General features: G+C 45.5%; 2 non-coding genes across 2 annotated transcripts; both read right to left on the reverse strand.

The window, feature by feature from the left end:
- Nucleotides 1-11,773: 11,773 nt before the first annotated feature.
- Nucleotides 11,774-11,892, reverse strand: LOC138361395 (5S ribosomal RNA). The gene has a single exon (XR_011226949.1). It is a non-coding gene; the product is annotated as a 5S ribosomal RNA (ribosomal RNA).
- Nucleotides 11,893-22,765: 10,873 nt separating this feature from the next.
- LOC138361396 (5S ribosomal RNA) lies at nucleotides 22,766-22,884 on the reverse strand. Its single transcript, XR_011226950.1, has one exon. It is a non-coding gene; the product is annotated as a 5S ribosomal RNA (ribosomal RNA).
- Nucleotides 22,885-25,142: the final 2,258 nt, after the last annotated feature.

Below are 25,142 nucleotides of genomic sequence, written 5' to 3' on the forward strand. Positions count from 1 at the left end.
TGCAGCTTCTGTACCGTGCCGGCACATAAATAGGTTCGGCTCAAGCGGCGGCAGCATCATTCCCCCGTGACTGTCTGAGCGTCTCTCATCACCTTGGTTATCTCATCATCATCATGGTAGAAGCAAAGCCTACCAAGAAGGCTGCGGCTGCTGCTGCTGCTGTGGTGGCCACCACCAGGAAACCTCGCGTCCAGGTTGCTCACCCGAAAACTAGTCAAATGGTTCTAGCCGCGGTCGCAGCACTCAAAGACCGTAAGGGCTCGTCTCTACAAGCAATCAAGAAGTACGTTGTTGCCAACAACAAAGTCGAGGCTGCCAAGATCGCCATTTACATCCGAAGATTTCTCAAGAAAGCAGTGGCTGACGGCATTCTTGTTCAGACCAAGGGAAGTGGAGCTAGTGGATCATTCAAGCTGGCCGTAGCAGAGAAGAGGGCCGTTCTAACTCCCAAGAAAGCCACCACAACCAAGAAACCATCTACAGCAGCAAAGAAGGCCGTGGTAACTCCCAAGAAAGCCGCCACAAGCAACAAACCACCTACAGCCTTGAAAAAGAAGCAGCAGCAGCAGCAGCAGCTTGTTGTTGGGAACAAAAAGCCCAAAATAAAGAGAGCTTCAAAATCTCCCAAACCACCCAAGGCAAAGAAAGCTGTCAAGAAAACAACAAAGGCAAAATAAACGACGACATGCAAGCAGCATGAATACACATGACAATAAACATCCAGGCCTCCCCCCTCAGTGGAGGGGCCTCATATGATTCCAAAAAGAGTTTAGTTTTGTAGACAAATAAATCATTACTTTTGGGGTAGATTTACTCTGTATATTATATATATATATATATATATATATATATATATATATATATATATATATATATATATATATATACACACATACATGGGTGAGGTGATATGGTACCAAAGTTTTGGGTGAGGTGATTGACATTTACACAAGATAAAACACGAACCAATGGGAATAAAAACATAAGAATGGAAGTAACTGCAGAAGGCCTATTGGCCCATAACACAAGCACTTCCTCTTGATGCTTCTATATTGGTTCGGAGTCTTGAAGCTATAATATATATATATATATATATATATATATATATATATATATATATATATATATATATATATATATATATATATATATATATATGCACACAAAACTAAATAGTCTTGTTAGACAAATTGCCCCTATTAGAGGCAAGTTGACTAACAAGCCGAATGACTGCAATTGTTTTGAATTTGAGTTAAATCTAACATAGAAATGTAATCAAACCTAACCTATGCTAACCCAAGCTAAGCTAACCTAACCTAACCTAAGCTAAGCTAACCTAACCTAACCTAACCCAGCAATTCATGATCTTAATATAATACTGTTAATTGGATAAACCAATTTGGAAAGAAATGTTCGAAAATAACAAAATTAACTGTGCTTGTTAGGAAAATTGGGCCTTGCATACTTGTCCCAATAGTGTGGTTCTCGCTTTTAGGTACGACATAAACGTATACCTAAGTTGAGAGAGAAAAAGATTCGCACTCAAACATGCATATCGATTGCCAGTCCTGAATTCTGGGTAGATATTCGTGTCCTCCCTTTTCATTTACCATCATTTGGATACTATCAAAACAGCTCTGAGAAGGATAAAATGAATAAAACGGGTAGCTCACTCATGTAAAAAGGAAGAGTTGGGAAAGATCTCTCTCTCTCTCTCTCTCTCTCCCTCACCCCCCCCCCCCCCCACCACCAATGATCCTGCTCTGCTAGTATATAACGGAACAAACCTTCCCCCCCCCCCCCACCCCTCCCTCCCCAATCAGAGTCCCTTTAAGCATGCGAGGATAAAAAATAGATTTCATAAGACCCAATGTGCTAGCTGATATCAAAACAATTTATGTTATCGTCTATTAAGCCCTTCAGTAAAAAAGTATAGGGACCTAATTAGGTCCCGTTTTGAGGTGGTGGTGGGTGGAATCGATGGATTAGCCAAGCTCTTATCCGCCGAATCCGTAGAGGGTACGACCCTGGCGCTTCAGAGCGTACACCACGTCCATGGCAGTGACGGTCTTCCTCTTGGCGTGTTCCGTGTAGGTTACAGCATCACGGATGACGTTCTCGAGGAACACCTTCAGGACGCCACGGGTCTCTTCGTAGATGAGACCCGAAATACGCTTCACGCCGCCACGACGAGCTAAGCGACGAATAGCGGGCTTGGTGATGCCCTGGATGTTGTCACGTAGCACCTTACGATGACGCTTGGCGCCACCCTTTCCGAGTCCCTTGCCTCCCTTGCCGCGTCCAGTCATGGTGTTGAAGTTGTGTGAATAATAAAATTTCGGCACGATTTCCCCAGACTATATCCCGTCAAGCGGACGTACTTGTAGCATGGCAACTCCTAACTCCTGCCTGTCCTTACTTTATGCTTGTACTCGAGCAGAAACACGGCTTTCTCACAACGCTTTCAAAACTGCAGTTGCCTACTCGTCTGTTTCACGTCTCTGTGAAATGACTTTTGCACAAATCCAAAAAATAGAGCAAAATCAGCGATAATAGTGTTTGAGGTGAGCTGCCTGTTGGCTGCAGCCAGAGGAAGGAGGGGAGGGGCAACGGGGTGACGTAGGCGAGTCGAGCAGCCAATGGCGCTCGAGCAAGCGCCTCGAGACGGCGTATATAAGCAAAAATTTTTCGGCGCCGGCCATCACAGATCACAGATCAGATCCATCACAGACTCAGCAACTAGCAACCGTCGCGGTCGGACGTGCTCGCGTTGCTCCAGCTCTTCTCTCTCGCACCCAGTACTGCAGGGTGGATAAACAATTGGCAGCAGACTTGCGTCTCTCTAGATGGTCAGACCCCACTCCTAACTTGGTATTTTATGCCGGGTAGAGACGGGAGGCCATCTTCAGTGACGTGTAGTCTTTGAGAGAGATACATCGGCCTCCAGGAAGCTCATTATGCGTCACAAACGCTTCAAGATCAGGGGTACGCCCCTCAACGAACATCCATTCTCCAAGACATCTCTCCTGAAGCTCTTTAAAGACGTTGCAGGAGTAACACCCAACGACATCAAGCAGGAAGGCACGGACATCCTTTTCTTCTTTTATAGTGAGGAGGAAGTCGACAAACTTCTGTCTTACAGCGCTAACTTCTCCAACCAACACCTTCGTCTCAACTTCCCACGCCAGTACCTGGCTGAACACTCTGTCGTTATTCACGATCTCAGTCAATGGATCGTGGAACAAGATGACGCTGATGATAGTGCGTTCATGCACGACTTCAAGGCATCAAACCCGGACCTACGGCTTCACCAAGCTCAATTCTTCAATTCAAGTCGCTCCCTGAAGCTGACCTTCGAGACGGTAACTTCGGCTACTATGGCTACCAGAAATGGAGTTTACAGCTTTGGAATTCACATTCCGCCTTTCCGTGTGAAGATGGAACGTTTTCGCATCGTCAACCAGTGCCTCCGATGCTACGAGTACACCCACTCCACCAGCAAATGTACCCAGCGGATTCAGAAGTGTAGCCTCTGCTCAGCTGACCACCATTACTCCATCTGCAAGTCTGAAACACTATGCTGCTTGCTGTGCAAAGGCGATCATCCAGCAATCTCCATACATTGTCCTCACAGACAAAACGCTATTAAAAACATGGAGAAATCCACATCTTCAACCGGAGCCAGTACCTCTGAAGCAACAAGCCAATCAGCGACCACCTCTACTTCAGGTTTCAACGCCCAAGCCGCCATCTTCCCGGAGCTCCCGGGAGGACGTCCCACTGCTACTACCAGCCAATGGGGAGCCAGCTCCCAAACGCCAACCAGCGATTCGTCGAGCCAGCCATCGCCACCGGCCCAACCAAAGACAAAGCTAATTGGGCAGAGCACAGTAAAAGCTCTGATATCAACAGCCAGAATTACTGCTGGCAATAACCCCCGAGAATTCGTGAGGCTTCTGAAAATTCTGTACAAGGCGAACGGTCTCCCTACCTTCATTGTTCCTGAGGAAGTTTTCAACGCTCCGCGTTCATCTCCAACAACTGACCCTGTAGAGGAGGATGCTGACTCTACATCCGACGACGACGATTCCGCCACTGCAATGCAGCCCTCAGATCCTGTTCGGGTACCTACAGCTCACAAGACTCTGCCTCATGTGACCCCCACTTCTGCATCAGTTCCCGTTACCAACCATGACATCACTGTGAACGCAGCCACGCTTTCTGACATACTGTCAGCTCCTGCTCCACACGCTTCTCCAGCTGCTGCTGTCCCTTCACCCGTCTCAGTGGCGAATTTCGCTGCTATCGACCCTTGGTGTGACCCTATAGAGGGTACCGACTATGCAGCACATTCTGCTGCAGTACCTGCCGCTGTTACACACCCTCCGAGAACTCTACCTTCAAGACATCAACCCTCAAGAACCCAACCTTCAAGAAATCTACCCCAGCGTGTCAACACCCCTGCTCCTCACTCATCTGATGAATCGGATGAGGACGTATCTGTCGGTACACCATCACCCCCAAGGAAAGATCACCTTCAAGCATCAACACGAACCGTGACCACCAAGACCGACAAGCCCAAAAAAAAGAACAACGATCAAAGTTTGGTGAAATCAACAAGAAAGAAGACTCCTAACGAACTGACTTAACATCATCTGACATCAAACCTCCACTGCCAGCTGCTTGCGTTCCCGGCCTCTGTGTGTATTGCAAATGACACCCCACTCACTTCTACTTTCATCTGATCAAGCTCAAATCCACGGTGGTTGGGCCACCGATCTTTCATCTCCCCTCTTCACCTCATCTCCAGATCCTTGCTCAAGATTTCTGCAACCTCGCCCCGTTCTTCCATCCCATGCTTGCCAGCTCTATGGACTTTTTAATCCGTTTAATCCGGCCATCACAAACCACAGTTGTTCACCATGGCTCGCACCAAGCAGACTGCTCGCAAGTCCACGGGAGGCAAGGCTCCTCGTAAGCAGCTGGCCACCAAGGCAGCACGCAAGTCTGCTCCTGCCACAGGGGGCGTGAAGAAGCCTCACCGTTACAGGCCCGGAACGGTCGCCCTGCGTGAGATCCGTCGTTACCAGAAGAGCACAGAGTTGCTCATCAGGAAACTTCCCTTCCAGCGTCTGGTGCGCGAGATTGCCCAGGACTTCAAGACCGATCTTCGCTTCCAGTCGTCTGCCGTCATGGCTTTACAGGAGGCATCCGAGGCTTACCTGGTCGGTCTCTTCGAGGACACTAACCTCTGTGCCATCCACGCCAAGCGTGTCACCATCATGCCAAAGGACATTCAGCTTGCTCGCCGTATCCGTGGAGAGCGTGCATAAGCTAAAACGACCACCCTAGTATACACCAAACTCGGCCCTTCTCAGGGCCAAAATATCCTTCTAAGGAGATTTCAGACATTCCTAGCATCAGTCATATGAATTAACCTTCATCTATACATATAATAAATAAATAAATACAATAATTTAGGTGTCATACATACACTGTACACGTGATATCAATAAATCAAGTCATTTGTAGTACAACCTGTCCTCTTACAAACAAAACGCCGTCGCTTTTCATTCTTATGCACTGCCAAGGATCCTCCCCCCCCCCCCCCCCCCAAAAAAAAAAAAAAAAAAAAAAAAAAAAAATTGTCATACTGTACTAGAAATAAAAGCAGCTTGTATAAGTGACATACTGTCCTGTCCTGTTTTATTCTGTTTTTGGTCCTCTGGCTTAATCTGTTAAGTTAGGAGATGACATTTTAAATTAACCGTTTTCTTGACATTTTCAAACCTTAAGAGGGTGGCCTGCATAGTAATCCTAATGTGGAACATAACAATGAATCTCTAATCTCTAGAAAAAAGATACCGAGTGTTTATATGTGTGTTGAGAGAGAGAGAGAGAGAGAGAGAGAGAGAGAGAGAGAGAGAGAGAGAGAGAGACATGCAGAGACAGAGACAGAGACAGACAGACAGACAGAGACTGAGAGAGAGAAACACACACAGACAGTTTCATAAATATTCTCATTTTATAGCTATTTGCTTTCAGTGACAGAGGTTTTTGTTATAATAGTATTGGTGTCTAACACTCACAATCTCTTTAGAAATTAAAGTGTGGCTCCAATGGAGCCGAGTTTGTTGGTTTGAGGCCAAGCCACCACCACAGGGCAGTAAGTAAGCCGTTTACTTGGAGGAGGTGTACTTGGTGACGGCCTTAGTGCCCTCAGAGACGGCGTGCTTGGCCAGTTCTCCGGGCAACAGGAGCCTTACAGCCGTCTGGATCTCCCGACTGGTAATGGTGGAACGCTTGTTGTAGTGGGCCAGGCGAGAAGCCTCGGCGGCGATGCGCTCGAAGATGTCGTTCACGAACGAGTTCATGATCGACATGGCTTTGGAAGAGATACCAGTGTCGGGGTGGACCTGCTTCAGCACTTTGTAGATGTAGATGCTGTAGCTCTCCTTCCTCCTGCGCTTCTTTTTCTTATCGCCCTTGGCAATGGCCTTCTGGGCCTTTCCGGCCTTCTTGGCAGCCTTTCCAGATGCCTTGGGTGGCATGATGATGATGCTCGTGCTGGCTGGCGTTGCGATACAATAATGAACTTTCGCGCGAGTCGAGCTTTCCTTTTATATCCCGCTCGCGACTCAGCTCAGAGCGGGTCGCGTGGCGGAGCGCGCTGATTGGTCAGTGGCGGACTCCCTTGATCCTGAGCGGGGTATATAACACGAAGCTCGATCTGCGGGCCGGCATTATGGGAAAAAGATAAAGATAAAGATAAAAGGGCATAAAGAAAAGATACTTTCGACCGAAAACCTAGATCAGGCTCTCTGCACCCAGCACTGCCGGGTGGGTAAATATTAGGCAGCAACGTAGAGCCATGATTTACCGCATAAAGGTCCGGTTTCGTGACGAAACCACTTACACCGGACCCCAATTACTAAGGAAAATCGTTGACATCACGAACGCAGCCCCGTTGGACATCCGTGACGATGCTGACGGCGCTGTACTTCTTTATTCAAGCGAGCAAGCTCTGGAGCAACTGTTTGCACCAGAACACCAGGACGCCCTACGAAACGCCAACCTGATCATCACTCCTAACCGTCGCTACTTGGCTGAACGAACCATCTTCGTCAGCCACACAAGTGTCTACATCGCCACCCAAGACCCTGGTACCATACTTGATAGTATCAACACCAGAAACCCGGCTCTGACTGCTGCTACAGTCAAGGTCATCAAGAACAACGACAACCCTAGGCCTACTCTCAAGGTCACCTTCACAACAGCTGCTGCAGCTACCCAAGCTGTGGAAAATGGATTTAGATGTCTGGATATTTCCATCACACCTGACACTGTAAAGAAGGAACGGTACTACAACATTTGCCAGTGCTTTAAGTGCTACAAGTACGATCATGATACCAAGAACTGCCAACAAGCAGAGGTTAAATGCAGCATTTGTACCCAGGATCATCACTTCAAAACCTGCCGGTCAACCACCAAACTGTGCCTCAATTGTGGAGGAGCTCACACCGCCGTCTCCATGGACTGCCAAGTACGACTAGACGAAATAAATAAAACAGCATCTGCCAACCCAACAACCAATCAGCCGGCGAGCTTCAATATCCAAGCTACATCGTTTCCAGTGCTTCCCAACGCTTCTGCTCCTGCTACACAGACGTCCACACCAGGCCAGACCACCCCCCAATGGGGACCCAGGGCACAGGCGACTGCAGCTCAGCCAACCAACTTGACTGTCAACCAATCAGCGGCCTCGACCAACACCACTCTCATCCCATGCCTGATCAGTGTAGCTGAGAGAGAGGCGGGAACAGACAACGCAAAATACGTGAGAGTACTGAACAGGCTGCTCGCCCAGAACAACCTGCCTACAATGTTGATACCAGCAGACCTATTTCAACATCACAACGCTGCCTCAACCCAAACAGACGAAATTCCAACACCAACAGCAACCGCAGTCATACCGCAACCACCACCACCGGAGTCGAACCCAGCACAAGTCACCCAGGCAACAGCATCCACCCAGACTACCACCACAGCAGACAAGTCAACCTCATCACCTGCCCCCACCAGCCCGAGACGGAAGAAAATGAGAGGAAAAAGGAGACCAAAATGTCAGCAAGTGGAATCAGAATCAGATTCAGAACCAGAGTTCCTAGAAACCTTGGCTGAGACCTTCACATATGAGGCCCCAGACTTCGACCTAAACCCAAGCAAATCAAGCAAGAAAATGCCCTGCTTTGGACTTTACCTCAATCACGGTGGCAATTTCAACGGCAATCGAAGCACAAGAATGGTCATTGCCTTAGAATGCAACAGGATCATGAACCAGCTCAAGACCACCATTCCTTACCCTGCGTTTGTCCACCACGAGACCGTGGAACGCTATGTAGACCTCTGCGCTCTGGAGAGGGAATACATCGACCCTAAATTCGACTTCAAGAGGGGACAAGTGACCTTCCTGGAAGAAGATGAAGACCCGACAGGAACACCAATACCACCGCTAACATTCGGAAAGTACATGCGAATACCTCCTGGCCGAGACACCACCAAGCAACAGTGAACTTACCTCTCACCATCTCAATAAGGAAGACGCCTCCTCCAAGCCAGACAGACCACCTCAAGTGAACCAGGACGACATCACCCTGCCCCACCACTAGCCCCCTGCCGCCCAAGAAGAACTTAAGCTACAGGCTTTGACTGAAAAAACATCTCCAATCCAAGGTGGACGGGCCACCGAACTTTCAAGCCTCCTCTCTCCACATCCAAATCCTCTTCCAAGAATTTCATCGCCCCACCCTTCTTCCTCCCACATCCTTTCCAAGCTCTTTGGACATCAAAGCAAAGCAAAGCCGGCATAAAACACCACAAACCCACAACAGCAGCAGCAATGTCAGGACGCGGCAAGGGAGGCAAAGTGAAGGGCAAGTCAAAGTCTCGCTCCAGCAGGGCCGGACTTCAGTTCCCCGTGGGCAGAATTCACCGTCTGCTGCGTAAAGGCAACTACGCCGAACGCGTCGGTGCTGGCGCTCCTGTCTACCTGGCAGCCGTCATGGAATACCTCGCTGCCGAAGTTCTGGAGCTCGCCGGTAACGCCGCACGTGACAACAAGAAGACCCGTATCATCCCACGTCACTTGCAGTTGGCCATCCGCAACGACGAAGAACTCAACAAACTTCTGTCTGGCGTAACCATTGCACAGGGAGGTGTTCTTCCAAACATTCAGGCAGTTCTTTTGCCAAAGAAGACAGAGAAGAAGTAAGCACTTCTGCCACCCACCACGACAAATACCATAACCAGGCTCCATCCGGAGCCACACACACTTTAATAGAGAGATTCAAGTAGACAATCAACTTTCAAACATTAATAATAACATTTATATTGATTTCATTTGGAATGTGTACATAACAAACAAACAAAACAAAATTATAGGGGATATTCAGCATCACTTGGAATATTAACCAATCATATAAATCCAATATATATTTTATATTTTACTTTAAGCGAGGAATTCATATTCTATCAATTTTTAATCATACAAATGAACAAAAGCAATTCTTCACTAGACGTAATGAATGAATAAATGATCAAGGTTTTAATGTGTTTCATGAATAAATATATATATATATATATATATATATATATATATATATATATATATAATATAATATAATATAATATATTATAATACTTGTGAACCAGAATATGTTTGAGCAGCAGCGATCGTGCCATTGGCCGAAGTGCAACAATTCAAATAATTTAAAGGGCCTGCTCGGGTATATAAGAGAGGCTGGGAGACTGGGGCCGGTGGTGGGTGATGGGTGATGAGTGATGGTGTGGTGTGGTGTGGTGTTGTTAAGAGTTGATTTACGGCCAGCCAGCCAGCTGCAGCCAAGGCAGGGCAGGGCAAGGCAAGGCAAGGCAAGGCAAGGCAAGGCAAGGCAAGGCAAGGCAATAACAGGACAGGACAGGCAAGGCAAGGCAAGGCAAGGCAAGCAGGCGGGCGGGCGGGCGGGCGGGCGGGCGGGCGGGCGGGCGGGCGGGCGGGCAGCCAGCCAGCCAGCCAGCCAGCCAGCCAGCCAGCCAGCCAGCCAGCCAGCCAGCCAGGCAGGCAGGCAGGCAGGCAGGCAGGCAGGCAGCCAGCCAGCCAGCCAGCCAGCCAGCCACTCCCACTTTGTATTTATATGCATTCAATTTATATTCAAACATTATATATGTTAAGGGCCTAGTTTTAGTGTTTATTTTAAAAATGACAAACATCGAGTCGTTTTACCAGTCCTTTAGCGTTAACGGTGATGCATTTTAAAACTGAACAGAAATCACCTTTTCTGGATATATCAAATATCGAATCCGCTTAATGTGCCTACAATTCAATCATTCAAAAAATACATAATTTACATCATGCCTTTTCATAGAACAGACAATAAGATTTGAGACAATAAGAACTTTAGTTTTATAACTAAAGTTGCACAATTATACCAACTCTATGGTGGCTGGGTGGTAAGGTGTGTGGCTGGTGTTTTGGAAGTCGCGAGTTCAAACGACCCAATGGGAGTACTTTTTTTTTTTTATGCCATACAATCTTCCTAGTACTATTATGTAGGTGTGTGTGTGTGTGTTTTTATTCATTCTTTGGTTTTATAGATGACATACATATTGACTCCTTTTACCGGTCCTTAATTAGGCTCTGGGGAAGCAATGGTGGTGGTGGTGGTGCATTTAAAACTAAACCAAAAATCACCAGTTCTGGACGCGTCAAATATCATATCCGCTTAATGTGTCTACAACCTAATTACTTAAAACTACACTATTTAATTCATTCATATCATGTGCATATTGGTCATTATGCTCATACAACCGACATAACAATTTATTTTCATTATTAGAATCATACATTTCATCAAGTAATACAGATACAAAGAGATTTTCTTTCTGAGAAGACCGTTAGTATTGGCTGGCTGGCAGGCAGGCAGGCATTTGAGGGTTATTATTTCGCCTGTTGATTGGGGGGAGGGTTGATGTGTTAGGGGGTTTTCGGTTAGGTGTGGTGGTGGTGATTGGTGGTGATTGGTGGTGGTGGTGATTGGTGGTGATTGGTGGTGAGTAGTGGTGGTGGTGGTGGTGGTGGTGGTGGTGGTGGTAGTAGGTGGGAGGGGGGGGGGGGGGGGGAAGGGGAATGATGGTCTGTGGATTCCTTCTCCGTACCCCTTACATATAAGCAAAAACATGCCTTCCTGTGGGTATAGAAACATTAACACAAATTATATCAGTAACTGATATTGTAGCCTTTTAAACAGAAAAGATTTGTACATACAAATACTTTTAAATTATCATTTATTTGTGGAAATGGCATTTACGTCATTAAATTGATACCTCAGCATCAAGTGTCCTGCAGTGGTCCAGTGGTAAAGTGTATATAAGTGATGCGTATTCTTGGAGTTGCGAGTTCAAACCCGGATTAAGCTATATATATATAATATATATATATATATATATATATATATATATATATATATATATATATATATATATATATATATATATATATATATATATATATATATATATACAACATGTTTTGTTTTGGTTGTTTGTTTTTGTATAAAGCCTCACACACTATATTAAGCGAGTTTGTTTTAAACATGACATACATATTAATTCATTTTACCAGGCCTTATTCCACACAACTCCGTGAATTTCCCGTGGAGCCAGCCATTCAAACAAAAACAAACGAAACAAAACAAAACAAAACAAAAAACATTATTGCCAACAGCATTTGGTGTTCCCAGGCGGTCACCCATCCAAGTACTAACCAAACCCAACGTTGCTTAACTTCGCTGATCGGACGAGAAGCGGTGTTCTCAACGTGGTATGGCCGTTGGCATGAGACTGCCTACACATTGTGGCTAATAACCAACTCTTTTTAGTCATCACGGCAGGATACGGACCTTCTTGTGGTGTCTTAATGGTAATTGTATCCTAACATATTTTTGTCTCCTTGGCATGGATATTTAACATCGTTTATTCAGTCTTGGGTTTATGTTCTTTCGCCATTTACAGACATTTTACATCTACCTACTTCCTCAGCCTACCCTGCCAATTTCTAATGAATTTGTGGATTTTCTTTTGTAATACATACATGTGTGTGCTCATCTGCTCTTCAGTTTTTATGATATTTGTCTCATCTGTCCTGCTTTATGATACTTTTACAAAGAACATGAACAAATGCTTCTATTTTAGAGAAGATATGGGATCCAGGTTTCGGAGCCGTAAAACCAACCGTCGTGATTGGTGGACGAGTTGCCAGGTTGCAGCTTCTGTACCGTGCCGGCACATAAATAGGTTCGGCTCAAGCGGCGGCAGCATCATTCCCCCGTGACTGTCTGAGCGTCTCTCATCACCTTGGTTATCTCATCATCATCATGGTAGAAGCAAAGCCTACCAAGAAGGCTGCGGCTGCTGCTGCTGCTGTGGTGGCCACCACCAGGAAACCTCGCGTCCAGGTTGCTCACCCGAAAACTAGTCAAATGGTTCTAGCCGCGGTCGCAGCACTCAAAGACCGTAAGGGCTCGTCTCTACAAGCAATCAAGAAGTACGTTGTTGCCAACAACAAAGTCGAGGCTGCCAAGATCGCCATTTACATCCGAAGATTTCTCAAGAAAGCAGTGGCTGACGGCATTCTTGTTCAGACCAAGGGAAGTGGAGCTAGTGGATCATTCAAGCTGGCCGTAGCAGAGAAGAGGGCCGTTCTAACTCCCAAGAAAGCCACCACAACCAAGAAACCATCTACAGCAGCAAAGAAGGCCGTGGTAACTCCCAAGAAAGCCGCCACAAGCAACAAACCACCTACAGCCTTGAAAAAGAAGCAGCAGCAGCAGCAGCTTGTTGTTGGGAACAAAAAGCCCAAAATAAAGAGAGCTTCAAAATCTCCCAAACCACCCAAGGCAAAGAAAGCTGTCAAGAAAACAACAAAGGCAAAATAAACGACGACATGCAAGCAGCATGAATACACATGACAATAAACATCCAGGCCTCCCCCCTCAGTGGAGGGGCCTCATATGATTCCAAAAAGAGTTTAGTTTTGTAGACAAATAAATCATTACTTTTGGGGTAGATTTACTCTGTATATTATATATATATATATATATATATATATATATATATATATATATATATATATATATATATATATATATATATATATATATATATATATATATATATATATACACACATACATGGGTGAGGTGATATGGTACCAAAGTTTTGGGTGAGGTGATTGACATTTACACAAGATAAAACACGAACCAATGGGAATAAAAACATAAGAATGGAAGTAACTGCAGAAGGCCTATTGGCCCATAACACAAGCACTTCCTCTTGATGCTTCTATATTGGTTCGGAGTCTTGAAGCTATAATATATATATATATATATATATATATATATATATATATATATATATATATATATATATATATATATATATATATATATATATATATATATATATATATATATATGCACACAAAACTAAATAGTCTTGTTAGACAAATTGCCCCTATTAGAGGCAAGTTGACTAACAAGCCGAATGACTGCAATTGTTTTGAATTTGAGTTAAATCTAACATAGAAATGTAATCAAACCTAACCTATGCTAACCCAAGCTAAGCTAACCTAACCTAACCTAAGCTAAGCTAACCTAACCTAACCTAACCCAGCAATTCATGATCTTAATATAATACTGTTAATTGGATAAACCAATTTGGAAAGAAATGTTCGAAAATAACAAAATTAACTGTGCTTGTTAGGAAAATTGGGCCTTGCATACTTGTCCCAATAGTGTGGTTCTCGCTTTTAGGTACGACATAAACGTATACCTAAGTTGAGAGAGAAAAAGATTCGCACTCAAACATGCATATCGATTGCCAGTCCTGAATTCTGGGTAGATATTCGTGTCCTCCCTTTTCATTTACCATCATTTGGATACTATCAAAACAGCTCTGAGAAGGATAAAATGAATAAAACGGGTAGCTCACTCATGTAAAAAGGAAGAGTTGGGAAAGATCTCTCTCTCTCTCTCTCTCTCCCTCACCCCCCCCCCCCCACCACCAATGATCCTGCTCTGCTAGTATATAACGGAACAAACCTTCCCCCCCCCCCCCACCCCTCCCTCCCCAATCAGAGTCCCTTTAAGCATGCGAGGATAAAAAATAGATTTCATAAGACCCAATGTGCTAGCTGATATCAAAACAATTTATGTTATCGTCTATTAAGCCCTTCAGTAAAAAAGTATAGGGACCTAATTAGGTCCCGTTTTGAGGTGGTGGTGGGTGGAATCGATGGATTAGCCAAGCTCTTATCCGCCGAATCCGTAGAGGGTACGACCCTGGCGCTTCAGAGCGTACACCACGTCCATGGCAGTGACGGTCTTCCTCTTGGCGTGTTCCGTGTAGGTTACAGCATCACGGATGACGTTCTCGAGGAACACCTTCAGGACGCCACGGGTCTCTTCGTAGATGAGACCCGAAATACGCTTCACGCCGCCACGACGAGCTAAGCGACGAATAGCGGGCTTGGTGATGCCCTGTATGTTGTCACGTAGCACCTTACGATGACGCTTGGCGCCACCCTTTCCGAGTCCCTTGCCTCCCTTGCCGCGTCCAGTCATGGTGTTGAAGTTGTGTGAATAATAAAATTTCGGCACGATTTCCCCAGACTATATCCCGTCAAGCGGACGTACTTGTAGCATGGCAACTCCTAACTCCTGCCTGTCCTTACTTTATGCTTGTACTCGAGCAGAAACACGGCTTTCTCACAACGCTTTCAAAACTGCAGTTGCCTACTCGTCTGTTTCACGTCTCTGTGAAATGACTTTTGCACAAATCCAAAAAATAGAGCAAAATCAGCGATAATAGTGTTTGAGGTGAGCTGCCTGTTGGCTGCAGCCAGAGGAAGGAGGGGAGGGGCAACGGGGTGACGTAGGCGAGTCGAGCAGCCAATGGCGCTCGAGCAAGCGCCTCGAGACGGCGTATATAAGCAAAAATTTTTCGGCGCCGGCCATCACCTACAGGTACCTACAGCTCACAAGACTCTGCCTCATGTGACCCCCACTTCTGCATCAGTTCCCGTTACCAACCATGACATCACTGTGAACGCAGCCACGCTTTCTGACATACTGTCAGCTCCTGCTCCACACGCTTCTCCAGCTGCTGCTGTCCCTTCACCCGTCTCAGTGGCGAATTTCGCTGCTATCGACCCTTGGTGTGACCCTATAGAGGGTACCGACTATGCAGCACCTTCTGCTGCAGTACCTACCGCTGTTACACACCCTCCGAGAACTCTACCTTCAAGACATCAACCCTCAAGAACCCAACCTTCAAGAAATCTACCCCAGCGTGTCAACACCCCTGCTCCTCACTCATCTGATGAATCGGATGAGGACGTATCTGTCGGTACACCATCACCCCCAAGGAAAGATCACCTTCAAGCATCAACACGAACCGTGACCACCAAGACCGACAAGCCCAAAAAAAAAGAACAACGATCAAAGTTTGGTGAAATCAACAAGAAAGAAGACTCCTAACGAACTGACTTAACATCATCTGACATCAAACCTCCACTGCCAGCTGCTTGCGTTCCCGGCCTCTGTGTGTATTGCAAATGACACCCCACTCAATTCTACTTTCATCTGATCAAGCTCAAATCCACGGTGGTTGGGCCACCGATCTTTCATCTCCCCTCTTCACCTCATCCCCGGATCCTTGCTCAAGATTTCTGCAGCCTCGCCCCGTTCTTCCATCCCCTACTTGCCAGCTCTATGGACTTTTTAATCCGTTAATCCGGCCATCACAAACCACAGTTGTTCACCATGGCTCGCACCAAGCAGACTGCTCGCAAGTCCACGGGAGGCAAGGCTCCTCGTAAGCAGCTGGCCACCAAGGCAGCACGCAAGTCTGCTCCTGCCACAGGGGGCGTGAAGAAGCCTCACCGTTACAGGCCCGGAACGGTCGCCCTGCGTGAGATCCGTCGTTACCAGAAGAGCACAGAGTTGCTCATCAGGAAACTTCCCTTCCAGCGTCTGGTGCGCGAGATTGCCCAGGACTTCAAGACCGATCTTCGCTTCCAGTCGTCTGCCGTCATGGCTTTACAGGAGGCATCCGAGGCTTACCTGGTCGGTCTCTTCGAGGACACTAACCTCTGTGCCATCCACGCCAAGCGTGTCACCATCATGCCAAAGGACATTCAGCTTGCTCGCCGTATCCGTGGAGAGCGTGCATAAGCTAAAACGACCACCCTAGTATACACCAAACTCGGCCCTTCTCAGGGCCAAAATATCCTTCTAAGGAGATTTCAGACATTCCTAGCATCAGTCATATGAATTAACCTTCATCTATACATATAATAAATAAATAAATACAATAATTTAGGTGTCATACATACACTGTACACGTGATATCAATAAATCAAGTCATTTGTAGTACAACCTGTCCTCTTACAAACAAAACGCCGTCGCTTTTCATTCTTATGCACTGCCAAGGATCCTCCCCCCCCCCCCTCCAAAAAAAAAAAAAAAAAAAAAAAAAAAATTGTCATACTGTACTAGAAATAAAAGCAGCTTGTATAAGTGACATACTGTCCTGTCCTGTTTTATTCTGTTTTTGGTCCTCTGGCTTAATCTGTTAAGTTAGGAGATGACATTTTAAATTAACCGTTTTCTTGACATTTTCAAACCTTAAGAGGGTGGCCTGCATAGTAATCCTAATGTGGAACATAACAATGAATCTCTAATCTCTAGAAAAAAGATACCGAGTGTTTATATGTGTGTTGAGAGAGAGAGAGAGAGAGAGAGAGAGAGAGAGAGAGAGAGAGAGAGAGAGAGAGAGAGAGAGAGAGAGAGAGAGAGAGAGAGAGAGAGAGAGAGAGACATGCAGAGACAGAGACAGAGACAGACAGACAGACAGAGACTGAGAGAGAGAAACACACACAGACAGTTTCATAAATATTCTCATTTTATAGCTATTTGCTTTCAGTGACAGAGGTTTTTGTTATAATAGTATTGGTGTCTAACACTCACAATCTCTTTAGAAATTAAAGTGTGGCTCCAATGGAGCCGAGTTTGTTGGTTTGAGGCCAAGCCACCACCACAGGGCAGTAAGTAAGCCGTTTACTTGGAGGAGGTGTACTTGGTGACGGCCTTAGTGCCCTCAGAGACGGCGTGCTTGGCCAGTTCTCCGGGCAACAGGAGCCTTACAGCCGTCTGGATCTCCCGACTGGTAATGGTGGAACGCTTGTTGTAGTGGGCCAGGCGAGAAGCCTCGGCGGCGATGCGCTCGAAGATGTCGTTCACGAACGAGTTCATGATCGACATGGCTTTGGAAGAGATACCAGTGTCGGGGTGGACCTGCTTCAGCACTTTGTAGATGTAGATGCTGTAGCTCTCCTTCCTCCTGCGCTTCTTTTTCTTATCGCCCTTGGCAATGGCCTTCTGGGCCTTTCCGGCCTTCTTGGCAGCCTTTCCAGATGCCTTGGGTGGCATGATGATGATGCTCGTGCTGGCTGGCGTTGCGATACAATAATGAACTTTCGCGCGAGTCGAGCTTTCCTTTTATATCCCGCTCGCGACTCAGCTCAGAGCGGGTCGCGTGGCGGAGCGCGCTGATTGGTCAGTGGCGGACTCCCTTGATCCTGAGCGGGGTATATAACACGAAGCTCGATCTGCGGGCCGGCATAAAAAGATAAAGATAAAGATAAAAGGGCATAAAGAAAAGATACTTTCGACCGAAAACCTAGATCAGGCTCTCTGCACCCAGCACTGCCGGGTGGGTAAATATTAGGCAGCAACGTAGAGCCATGATTTACCGCATAAAGGTCCGGTTTCGTGACGAAACCACTTACACCGGACCCCAATTACTAAGGAAAATCGTTGACATCACGAACGCAGCCCCGTTGGACATCCGTGACGATGCTGACGGCGCTGTACTTCTTTATTCAAGCGAGCAAGCTCTGGAGCAACTGTTTGCACCAGAACACCAGGACGCCCTACGAAACGCCAACCTGATCATCACTCCTAACCGTCGCTACTTGGCTGAACGAACCATCTTCGTCAGCCACACAAGTGTCTACATCGCCACCCAAGACCCTGGTACCATACTTGATAGTATCAACACCAGAAACCCGGCTCTGACTGCTGCTACAGTCAAGGTCATCAAGAACAACGACAACCCTAGGCCTACTCTCAAGGTCACCTTCACAACAGCTGCTGCAGCTACCCAAGCTGTGGAAAATGGATTTAGATGTCTGGATATTTCCATCACACCTGACACTGTAAAGAAGCAACGGTACTACAACATTTGCCAGTGCTTTAAGTGCTACAAGTACGATCATGATACCAAGAACTGCCAACAAGCAGAGGTTAAATGCAGCATTTGTACCCAGGATCATCACTTCAAAACCTGCCGGTCAACCACCAAACTGTGCCTCAATTGTGGAGGAGCTCACACCGCCGTCTCCATGGACTGCCAAGTACGACTAGACGAAATAAATAAAACAGCATCTGCCAACCCAACAACCAATCAGCCGGCGAGCTTCAATATCCAAGCTACATCGTTTCCAGTGCTTCCCAACGCTTCTGCTCCTGCTACACAGACGTCCACACCAGGCCAGACCACCCCCCAATGGGGACCCAGGGCACAGGCGACTGCAGCTCAGCCAACCAACTTGACTGTCAACCAATCAGCGGCCTCGACCAACACCACTCTCATCCCATGCCTGATCAGTGTAGCTGAGAGAGAGGCGGGAACAGACAACGCAAAATACGTGAGAGTACTGAACAGGCTGCTCGCCCAGAACAACCTGCCTACAATGTTGATACCAGCAGACCTATTTCAACATCACAACGCTGCCTCAACCCAAACAGACGAAATTCCAACACCAACAGCAACCGCAGTCATACCGCAACCACCACCACCGGAGTCGAACCCAGCACAAGTCACCCAGGCAACAGCATCCACCCAGACTACCACCACAGCAGACAAGTCAACCTCATCACCTGCCCCCACCAGCCCGAGACGGAAGAAAATGAGAGGAAAAAGGAGACCAAAATGTCAGCAAGTGGAATCAGAATCAGATTCAGAACCAGAGTTCCTAGAAACCTTGGCTGAGACCTTCACATATGAGGCCCCAGACTTCGACCTAAACCCAAGCAAATCAAGCAAGAAAATGCCCTGCTTTGGACTTTACCTCAATCACGGTGGCAATTTCAACGGCAATCGAAGCACAAGAATGGTCATTGCCTTAGAATGCAACAGGATCATGAACCAGCTCAAGACCACCATTCCTTACCCTGCGTTTGTCCACCACGAGACCGTGGAACGCTATGTAGACCTCTGCGCTCTGGAGAGGGAATACATCGACCCTAAATTCGACTTCAAGAGGGGACAAGTGACCTTCCTGGAAGAAGATGAAGACCCGACAGGAACACCAATACCACCGCTAACATTCGGAAAGTACATGCGAATACCTCCTGGCCGAGACACCACCAAGCAACAGTGAACTTACCTCTCACCATCTCAATAAGGAAGACGCCTCCTCCAAGCCAGACAGACCACCTCAAGTGAACCAGGACGACATCACCCTGCCCCACCACTAGCCCCCTGCCGCCCAAGAAGAACTTAAGCTACAGGCTTTGACTGAAAAAACATCTCCAATCCAAGGTGGACGGGCCACCGAACTTTCAAGCCTCCTCTCTCCACATCCAAATCCTCTTCCAAGAATTTCATCGCCCCACCCTTCTTCCTCCCACATCCTTTCCAAGCTCTTTGGACATCAAAGCAAAGCAAAGCCGGCATAAAACACCACAAACCCACAACAGCAGCAGCAATGTCAGGACGCGGCAAGGGAGGCAAAGTGAAGGGCAAGTCAAAGTCTCGCTCCAGCAGGGCCGGACTTCAGTTCCCCGTGGGCAGAATTCACCGTCTGCTGCGTAAAGGCAACTACGCCGAACGCGTCGGTGCTGGCGCTCCTGTCTACCTGGCAGCCGTCATGGAATACCTCGCTGCCGAAGTTCTGGAGCTCGCCGGTAACGCCGCACGTGACAACAAGAAGACCCGTATCATCCCACGTCACTTGCAGTTGGCCATCCGCAACGACGAAGAACTCAACAAACTTCTGTCTGGCGTAACCATTGCACAGGGAGGTGTTCTTCCAAACATTCAGGCAGTTCTTTTGCCAAAGAAGACAGAGAAGAAGTAAGCACTTCTGCCACCCACCACGACAAATACCATAACCAGGCTCCATCCGGAGCCACACACACTTTAATAGAGAGATTCAAGTAGACAATCAACTTTCAAACATTAATAATAACATTTATATTGATTTCATTTGGAATGTGTACATAACAAACAAACAAAACAAAATTATAGGGGATATTCAGCATCACTTGGAATATTAACCAATCATATAAATCCAATATATATTTTATATTTTACTTTAAGCGAGGAATTCATATTCTATCAATTTTTAATCATACAAATGAACAAAAGCAATTCTTCACTAGACGTAATGAATGAATAAATGATCAAGGTTTTAATGTGTTTCATGAATAAATATATATATATATATATATATATATATATATATATATATATATATATATATATATATATATATATATATATAATATAATATAATATAATATATTATAATACTTGTGAACCAGAATATGTTTGAGCAGCAGCGATCGTGCCATTGGCCGAAGTGCAACAATTCAAATAATTTAAAGGGCCTGCTCGGGTATATAAGAGAGGCTGGGAGACTGGGGCCGGTGGTGGGTGATGGGTGATGAGTGATGGTGTGGTGTGGTGTGGTGTTGTTAAGAGTTGATTTACGGCCAGCCAGCCAGCTGCAGCCAAGGCAGGGCAGGGCAAGGCAAGGCAAGGCAAGGCAAGGCAAGGCAAGGCAAGGCAAGGCAATAACAGGACAGGACAGGCAAGGCAAGGCAAGGCAAGGCAAGCAGGCGGGCGGGCGGGCGGGCGGGCGGGCGGGCGGGCAGCCAGCCAGCCAGCCAGCCAGCCAGCCAGCCAGCCAGCCAGCCAGCCAGCCAGCCAGGCAGGCAGGCAGGCAGGCAGGCAGGCAGGCAGCCAGCCAGCCAGCCAGCCAGCCAGCCACTCCCACTTTGTATTTATATGCATTCAATTTATATTCAAACATTATATATGTTAAGGGCCTAGTTTTAGTGTTTATTTTAAAAATGACAAACATCGAGTCGTTTTACCAGTCCTTTAGCGTTAACGGTGATGCATTTTAAAACTGAACAGAAATCACCTTTTCTGGATATATCAAATATCGAATCCGCTTAATGTGCCTACAATTCAATCATTCAAAAAATACATAATTTACATCATGCCTTTTCATAGAACAGACAATAAGATTTGAGACAATAAGAACTTTAGTTTTATAACTAAAGTTGCACAATTATACCAACTCTATGGTGGCTGGGTGGTAAGGTGTGTGGCTGGTGTTTTGGAAGTCGCGAGTTCAAACGACCCAATGGGAGTACTTTTTTTTTTTTTATGCCATACAATCTTCCTAGTACTATTATGTAGGTGTGTGTGTGTGTGTGTTTTTATTCATTCTTTGGTTTTATAGATGACATACATATTGACTCCTTTTACCGGTCCTTAATTAGGCTCTGGGGAAGCAATGGTGGTGGTGGTGGTGCATTTAAAACTAAACCAAAAATCACCAGTTCTGGACGCGTCAAATATCATATCCGCTTAATGTGTCTACAACCTAATTACTTAAAACTACACTATTTAATTCATTCATATCATGTGCATATTGGTCATTATGCTCATACAACCGACATAACAATTTATTTTCATTATTAGAATCATACATTTCATCAAGTAATACAGATACAAAGAGATTTTCTTTCTGAGAAGACCGTTAGTATTGGCTGGCTGGCAGGCAGGCAGGCAGGCATTTGAGGGTTATTATTTCGCCTGTTGATTGGGGGGAGGGTTGATGTGTTAGGGGGTTTTCGGTTAGGTGTGGTGGTGGTGATTGGTGGTGATTGGTGGTGGTGGTGATTGGTGGTGATTGGTGGTGAGTAGTGGTGGTGGTGGTGGTGGTGGTGGTGGTGGTAGTAGGTGGGAGGGGGGGGGGGGGGGAAGGGGAATGATGGTCTGTGGATTCCTTCTCCGTACCCCTTACATATAAGCAAAAACATGCCTTCCTGTGGGTATAGAAACATTAACACAAATTATATCAGTAACTGATATTGTAGCCTTTTAAACAGAAAAGATTTGTACATACAAATACTTTTAAATTATCATTTATTTGTGGAAATGGCATTTACGTCATTAAATTGATACCTCAGCATCAAGTGTCCTGCAGTGGTCCAGTGGTAAAGTGTATATAAGTGATGCGTATTCTTGGAGTTGCGAGTTCAAACCCGGATTAAGCTATATATATATATATATATATATATATATATATATATATATATATATATATATATATATATATATATATATATATATATATATATATATATATATACAACATGTTTTGTTTTGGTTGTTTGTTTTTGTATAAAGCCTCACACACTATATTAAGCGAGTTTGTTTTAAACATGACATACATATTAATTCATTTTACCAGGCCTTATTCCACACAACTCCGTGAATTTCCCGTGGAGCCAGCCATTCAAACAAAAACAAACGAAACAAAACAAAACAAAACAAAAAACATTATTGCCAACAGCATTTGGTGTTCCCAGGCGGTCACCCATCCAAGTACTAACCAAACCCAACGTTGCTTAACTTCGCTGATCGGACGAGAAGCGGTGTTCTCAACGTGGTATGGCCGTTGGCATGAGACTGCCTACACATTGTGGCTAATAACCAACTCTTTTTAGTCATCACGGCAGGATACGGACCTTCTTGTGGTGTCTTAATGGTAATTGTATCCTAACATATTTTTGTCTCCTTGGCATGGATATTTAACATCGTTTATTCAGTCTTGGGTTTATGTTCTTTCGCCATTTACAGACATTTTACATCTACCTACTTCCTCAGCCTACCCTGCCAATTTCTAATGAATTTGTGGATTTTCTTTTGTAATACATACATGTGTGTGCTCATCTGCTCTTCAGTTTTTATGATATTTGTCTCATCTGTCCTGCTTTATGATACTTTTACAAAGAACATGAACAAATGCTTCTATTTTAGAGAAGATATGGGATCCAGGTTTCGGAGCCGTAAAACCAACCGTCGTGATTGGTGGACGAGTTGCCAGGTTGCAGCTTCTGTACCGTGCCGGCACATAAATAGGTTCGGCTCAAGCGGCGGCAGCATCATTCCCCCGTGACTGTCTGAGCGTCTCTCATCACCTTGGTTATCTCATCATCATCATGGTAGAAGCAAAGCCTACCAAGAAGGCTGCGGCTGCTGCTGCTGCTGTGGTGGCCACCACCAGGAAACCTCGCGTCCAGGTTGCTCACCCGAAAACTAGTCAAATGGTTCTAGCCGCGGTCGCAGCACTCAAAGACCGTAAGGGCTCGTCTCTACAAGCAATCAAGAAGTACGTTGTTGCCAACAACAAAGTCGAGGCTGCCAAGATCGCCATTTACATCCGAAGATTTCTCAAGAAAGCAGTGGCTGACGGCATTCTTGTTCAGACCAAGGGAAGTGGAGCTAGTGGATCATTCAAGCTGGCCGTAGCAGAGAAGAGGGCCGTTCTAACTCCCAAGAAAGCCACCACAACCAAGAAACCATCTACAGCAGCAAAGAAGGCCGTGGTAACTCCCAAGAAAGCCGCCACAAGCAACAAACCACCTACAGCCTTGAAAAAGAAGCAGCAGCAGCAGCAGCTTGTTGTTGGGAACAAAAAGCCCAAAATAAAGAGAGCTTCAAAATCTCCCAAACCACCCAAGGCAAAGAAAGCTGTCAAGAAAACAACAAAGGCAAAATAAACGACGACATGCAAGCAGCATGAATACACATGACAATAAACATCCAGGCCTCCCCCCTCAGTGGAGGGGCCTCATATGATTCCAAAAAGAGTTTAGTTTTGTAGACAAATAAATCATTACTTTTGGGGTAGATTTACTCTGTATATTATATATATATATATATATATATATATATATATATATATATATATATATATATACACACATACATGGGTGAGGTGATATGGTACCAAAGTTTTGGGTGAGGTGATTGACATTTACACAAGATAAAACACGAACCAATGGGAATAAAAACATAAGAATGGAAGTAACTGCAGAAGGCCTATTGGCCCATAACACAAGCACTTCCTCTTGATGCTTCTATATTGGTTCGGAGTCTTGAAGCTATAATATATATATATATATATATATATATATATATATATATATATATATATATATATATATATATATATATATATGCACACAAAACTAAATAGTCTTGTTAGACAAATTGCCCCTATTAGAGGCAAGTTGACTAACAAGCCGAATGACTGCAATTGTTTTGAATTTGAGTTAAATCTAACATAGAAATGTAATCAAACCTAACCTATGCTAACCCAAGCTAAGCTAACCTAACCTAACCTAAGCTAAGCTAACCTAACCTAACCTAACCCAGCAATTCATGATCTTAATATAATACTGTTAATTGGATAAACCAATTTGGAAAGAAATGTTCGAAAATAACAAAATTAACTGTGCTTGTTAGGAAAATTGGGCCTTGCATACTTGTCCCAATAGTGTGGTTCTCGCTTTTAGGTACGACATAAACGTATACCTAAGTTGAGAGAGAAAAAGATTCGCACTCAAACATGCATATCGATTGCCAGTCCTGAATTCTGGGTAGATATTCGTGTCCTCCCTTTTCATTTACCATCATTTGGATACTATCAAAACAGCTCTGAGAAGGATAAAATGAATAAAACGGGTAGCTCACTCATGTAAAAAGGAAGAGTTGGGAAAGATCTCTCTCTCTCTCTCTCTCTCTCCCTCACCCCCCCCCCCCACCACCAATGATCCTGCTCTGCTAGTATATAACGGAACAAACCTTCCCCCCCCCCCCCCACCCCTCCCTCCCCAATCAGAGTCCCTTTAAGCATGCGAGGATAAAAAATAGAT

This window comes from Procambarus clarkii, unplaced genomic scaffold (assembly GCF_040958095.1).
Source record: "Procambarus clarkii isolate CNS0578487 unplaced genomic scaffold, FALCON_Pclarkii_2.0 HiC_scaffold_345, whole genome shotgun sequence".
Taxonomy (NCBI): domain Eukaryota; kingdom Metazoa; phylum Arthropoda; class Malacostraca; order Decapoda; family Cambaridae; genus Procambarus; species Procambarus clarkii.